Source organism: Nicotiana tabacum, chromosome 2 (assembly GCF_000715075.1).
Source record: "Nicotiana tabacum cultivar K326 chromosome 2, ASM71507v2, whole genome shotgun sequence".
NCBI classification, from domain to species: domain Eukaryota; kingdom Viridiplantae; phylum Streptophyta; class Magnoliopsida; order Solanales; family Solanaceae; genus Nicotiana; species Nicotiana tabacum.
This window is the reverse complement of record NC_134081.1, coordinates 117,020,592-117,026,837: the sequence shown is the minus strand read 5'-3', so window position 1 is coordinate 117,026,837 and position 6,246 is coordinate 117,020,592.

The window sequence follows — 6,246 nt, the reverse complement described above, 5'->3', positions numbered from 1 at the left end:
AGGCGGATATAGAAGGACATAGTGGAGTATGTAGCTCGGTGTCTCAATTGCCAGCAGGTGAAGTATGAGCATCAGCGGCCAGGTGGGTTGCTTCAGAAGTTAGAGATTCCAGAGTGGAAATGGGAGCGGATCATTATGGATTTCGTTGTTGGACTCCCACGGACTCAGCGGAGGTTTGATGCAGTTTGGGTGATTGCGGATAGGCTGATCAAGTCAGCTCATTTTCTTCTTTTGATGACTACCTTTTCTTCTAAGCAGCTGGCTCGAATTTATATCCTCGAGATCGTCAGGCTTCATGGTGTATCGTATCTATCATCTCTGACCGGGGTACGCAGTTTACATCACGATTCTGGAGGGCCGTACAACATGAGTTGGGTACTCGAGTGGAGCTGAGCACATCATTTCACCCTCATATGGATGGACAGTCCAAGCACACTATTCAGATATTAGAGGATATGCTTCGTGCATGTGTGATAGATTTTGGAGGTTCTTGGGATCAGTTCTTCCCACTTGCGAACTTTGCCTACAACAATAGTTATCAGTCGAGCATTCAGATGGCACCATATGAGGCTTTGTATGGTAGGCGGTGTCGGTCTCCAGTGGGTTGGTTCGAGCCGGGCGGGGCTACATTATTGGTACAAACTTGGTTCAGGATACCCTGGATAAGGTGAAGGTGATTCAAGATCGACTTCGCACAGCCCAGTCCAGACAAAAGAGTTATGTGGATCGGAAGGTTACGATATTGCATTCATGGTTGGAGAGCGGGTCTTGCTCCGGGTTTCGCCTATGAAGGGCGTTATGAGGTTTGGGAAGAAGGGCAAGTTGAGCCCAAGGTTCATTGGTCCCTTTAAGGTGTTGCGACATGTTGGGGAGGTTGCTTATGAGCTTGCCTTACCTCCCAGTTTAGCAGGAGTTCATCCGGTATTCCATGTTTCTATGCTCCAGAAGTATCACGGTGATCCGTCTCACATGCTGGATTTCAGCTCAGTCCAGTTGGACAAGGATCTATCTTATGTTGAGGAGCCAGTGGCTATTTCGGACAGGCATATTCGAAAGCTGAGGTCAAAGAACATTGCTTCAGTGAAAGTTCAATGGAGGGGTCAGCCAGTTGAAGAGGCGACTTGGGAGACCAAGCAGGGTATGCGCAGCCGTTATCCTCATCTTTTCACCACTTCAGGTATGTCTCTATGCTCGTTCGAGGACAAACAATTATTTTAAGAGGGGGAGGATGTAACGACCCGGCCTGTCGTTTTGAGAGTAATAGACCTGATCCCCTATTAATTGCTTCCCCCATATCTTTTTTTTTTGCTTATGTGACTTGTCATGAGGCTGTGTTGTTGGCTTCGGAGAATTTTTGGGACACTTAGTCCCTAAACGAAAGCTTAAGCCTTAGGATTTTGACTGTAGTCGGAACTGTGTGAAGACGACTTCGAAATGGAGTTTCGTCGGTTCTGTTAGCTCCGTTGGGTGATTTTGGATTTAGGGGCGTGTCCGATTTGTATTTTGGAGGTCTGTAGCTGATTTAGGCTTGAATTGGCGAAAGTTGAATTTTTGGAGATTTTGACCGGTAGTGGATTTTTTGATATCGGGGTCGGATTCCGATTCCGAAGGTTGGAGTAGGTCTGTAATGTCAATTATGACTTGTGTGCTAAATTTGAGGTCAATCGGACGTGATTTGATAGGTTTAGGCATCGATTTTAGAAGTTTGAAGTTTCAAGTTCATTAAGTTCGAATTTGAGGGTGATTCGTGTTTTTAGCATTGTTTGATGTGATTCGAGGGCTCGACTAAGTTCGTATAATGTTTTAGAACTGGTTGGTATGTTTGGTTGAGGTCCCGGGGGCCTTGGCTGTGTTTCGGATGCTTAACGGATTGAATTTGGACTTAGACTAGTTTTTGAAGATTTTCTGGTTTCTAGTGTTTTCGCACCTGCGGAGGGGAGACCGCAGGTGCGGACTCGCACGTGCGGATGAAGTAGCTCAGATACGGGATTTGGCAGCCCAAGCTGGGTTCACAGGTGCGGAGGTAATTGCGTAGAAGCGGCCTCCCTTCTGCGGTTGGTCTGTGCGCATAAGCGGTGAGGGTCGCAGGTGCGGTTCCTTGGTCGCGGGAGCGCATCTGCAGGTGCGGCGCTTCTCTCGCAGATGCGGACTCAGGGGACTTAAGTTAAGTCTGCACCTGCGATGGAATTTCCGCAGGTGCGACATCGCATGTGCGATTTTAGGCCCGCAGATGAGAGATCACTGGGCATAAAAGGCCAAGTTCGAGGGTTTTATCCCATTTTCAATTTTGGGACTTTGAGAGCTCGGATTTGGGCGATAATTTGGGAGATTTTCAGTGGAAGATTTTGGGTAACGATTCCTAACCCATTTATGGTTATATTCCACTAATCTATCACTAATTTCATCTTTTAATTTCGGATTTGGGTGAAAAATTTGGAAAAAATAGGAAGAAGTTCTTCAACTAAGATTTTGGGTTTTGATTGAGATTTTGATATCGGATTTGGATATTTTTGGTACGATTGAACTCGTGAGTGAATGGGTGTTCATATTTTGTGACTTTTATCCGATCCTGAGACATGGGCCCGGGGAGGCTTTTTAGGATGATTTTCGAAATTCTTGTTAAAGCCTTGATTTCATTAATTAAATTAGTCTAATGTAGTTGTATTTATGGTATGAAAATATTTTTGGCTAGATTTGGGCAATTTGGAGTCAGATAATCGAGGAAAGGGCATTCTTACTGATTGATTGAGCTTGGTTCGAGGTAAGTGGCTTGCCTAACCTTATGTGGGAAAAATTCCCTTAGGATTTGGTACTGTTGTAATATGTGAGAGACGTGTACGTGAGGTGACGATTACGTACACGGGCTATTTATTGTAAAACCCTATTTATTTTACTGAGTAGCAACCTGTCTTTCATTTAATTTATGTTATACCGTTTAAATGAGTATTAGTCTGTTTTTATTCTTAATTGAGCTATTCCAATATGTGTAGTTATCCTGTTTAGTCCAATATCGCATATCTACGTGCTTTAACTGCTTATTTGAACTCTGTGAAGCATGCCTAGTTGATTTCCTGCTTTTCCTTGTTCTTTATCAGTATAACTGTAGAAATCTTACTGTTAATTGTTGTATTTATCGGTTTGAGCTATGTGTTTACTTTTGAGACTACGAGGCGGTTCCTCGGGAGTTCTCCCTGCACATTTACTTTTGAGACTACGAGGCGGTTCCTCGGGAGTTCTCCCTGCACATTTACTTACTTTTGAGACTACGAGGCGGTTCCTCGGGAGTTTTCCCTGTATATTTACTTTTGAGACTACGAGGCGGTACCTCGGGAGTTCTCCGTGTATATTTATTTTGGGACTACGAGACGGTATCTCGGGATATTACCCGCTGTTTACCCCTGTGTGTTGTACTGTTGCCTTGCTGTGTTTCCTTTTGTTAAATTCTAGTCTCTCATTATACTGTATATTCTCCTGCCTTATTTATTATTTACCAGTGGGCCCGATCTAACCTCGTCACTACTCGACCGGAGTTAGACTTGGCACTTATTGGGTACCATTGTGGTGTACTCATGTTACTCTTCTACACATATTTTTGTGTGCAGATCCATGTACTTTTTATCAGCCCCGTTATTAGCTGATAGTGCCATCTGCGGTACAGAGACTTCAAGGTACATCTGTCGCATCCGCAAACCTCGGAGTCCCTTTCTATCCTCTCTTATGTCAATTACCTTCTGTACTTCTTTTATTAGACTCTGGTGTATAGAGATACTAGTTTCCTCCTGTAACTTGTGACTTATGATGTTCCGGGTTTTAGAAAGATTGTGTATTTATAGAGTATTGATTATTGTACATGTTGTGCGGCATTGTTACTAGTTATTCAGTTATCCACTGCTGTTAGTTGCCAAGTTTTACTTTCGTTTTGTTATTTTCCGCAATTTGTTAGGGTTACCTAGTCGTAGAGACTAGGTGCCGTCACGACATTATACGGAGAGAGTTTGGGTCGTGACATTTCTACAGCCAATTCATGCTCTTCTTGGCTACTATCCACAATGTAAGCTTGTTGCGCTCTACAAGGTTCAATTAGTTTATTCGCTTGAGCCTCCAAGTTGTGAATAGTTGCCTCTTGCCTTTGTATCTGTAGTGGTTTCTCATCATATTTTTCCACAAGGCACTTCAACTTATCTTTGATCTCCTTCAGGTCAGCTTCCCCAGGTTCTTTGTTCCTATTAACTTCACATGAAAATGTAGCACCATCATAATAAGGGGTTGGGGGAGGATAAGAAATACAAGCACAATCATAAAAGTGACCATCTTGACCACCACAAATATCACATATATTCCACACATAAGATTTAGTTGGTGCATATAACTCGCTTTCAGGAATATTTTGATAATTTTGCCACGGATGGTTTCCTTCACAATATATATGAGGATCAATTGTAGAATTACCAACACCTAAACTCCCATAATTCCAAGATGTCATGTTTCTTAAATCTTCAAGTAGAATAAAATAAAATAAAAAATAAAATAAAACAAAATAAAATAAAGTTCAAACTTGAAACCTAGCAATATATACACCTACATCTACACCGTTAGTTCCCTGGTAACGGCGCCAAAATTTGATCACGCCCAACTATGTCTTATAAAAAGGACTAAGCGGGCGTTGCAAATATAACCCGGTTTACAAGTTCGGAGTCGAATCCCACAATAAGGTTTAGCTACAGTTGTTCAATATTGCTAAGAAACACAAGTCCAAATAATTTTATAATTATAAAGATTATAATGTTTATTTCTAACTAATTAACTAACAACTATTATAAAGCAATAAAATTATCAACTAACAAGGATGAAATTTGAGATAAGACTAAGGAGGTCCGGAGTTGTGATTTTCCCAATTGTCGTAATCCTTCCCCCTATGTTTTTCATAATTTCGCCTAAGTATTCTCTACCGATCGTGAGTACTTCGGGTGTCGTAATTCTCTCTCGAGAAACTACCACAATTTACTAGACGTATTCTCTCGAACTACGCTAGTTGGCACTAATTCACTGCTCACTACGATCGCACCAAGGTTTTGTATCTCTAATTTCACCTTTAAACCCTCCGTATTGATCTCTCACATACGTTAGGAGTGATGTTATTCAACAACTACCTAAATGCGTACTCTCTCTCTAACAATATACACACTAAATAGGCACAGTTAATTGATGGTCATTCAATCAACAACAATAAATACGTAGTTGAACAAGTAGAGGAATTCAACGGCTCAATTATATAAAAATATAACAATAATTTATCCTACAAAAAGTTCTATCAAAACTCTAGATATAACAAATTAGTTATTCATAATAGTATGCAAAACTACAACACTAGAATTCATAACCAACAATGAAAATAGGAAGAAGGAAGTGAAAAACTCATAGAAGAAATCTCCGTCTTGCTCTTGGTGTGTTCTTTCCTCCTTAGATCGAAATCCCATCTCCAAAAATACCCCTTTGGTTGAATCTACCCTAAAAACGACCCCTCTTGTGCTTGGCAGCCTTTTTCTTCTCCAAAATCATGTCCAGCCCTAGAATAACTCGTTTGGGGAGTATTTATGTCAATCTCCCGGTCCAAATTCGGGTTTGGGTCTTTTAACCCGTATTTTTTAATTATCATGCTATAGACCTTGCGAAGCCTAGTCTGTAGCGCGATCGACCTGGCTATAGATCTCGCGAAGCCTGGTCTATAACGCGGTCGACCAGGCTATAGAGCTCGCAAAGCCTGGTCTATAGCGCAGTCAACTTGGCTATAAACCTCGCGAAGCCTAGTCTATTGTGCGGTCGACCTGGCTATAGACCTCGCGAAGCCTGGTCTATAGCACGGTCAACCTGGCTATAGACCTCGTAAAGCCTGGTCTGTAGCACGATTTGGGTACTTGGTATTTTTGGCTCTTTTCTTGCGTTTTTTGTCTACGTTTTGTGAAACTTTCATTCGATGATTCATTCCGATGTTCCTACCCATAAAATAACACAATTTAGCGCAATTGCCGCACAATAACTCACTAAACCAACAAAATATGGGGCGAGTAATGTGCTAAAAGTATAGCATTTTGGCCTAACATCGACTGTATTTAAAAGTCAAACCCCAATTAAAGAGAACCGAAACTAAAGGGAAATATCCCTTAAGAGTAGTCTTGGTTGTGGAAACTCTAATTACTTTTAGGCGCATTTTCCTCTCCTCAAATGGCTATGTACAAATATATATTA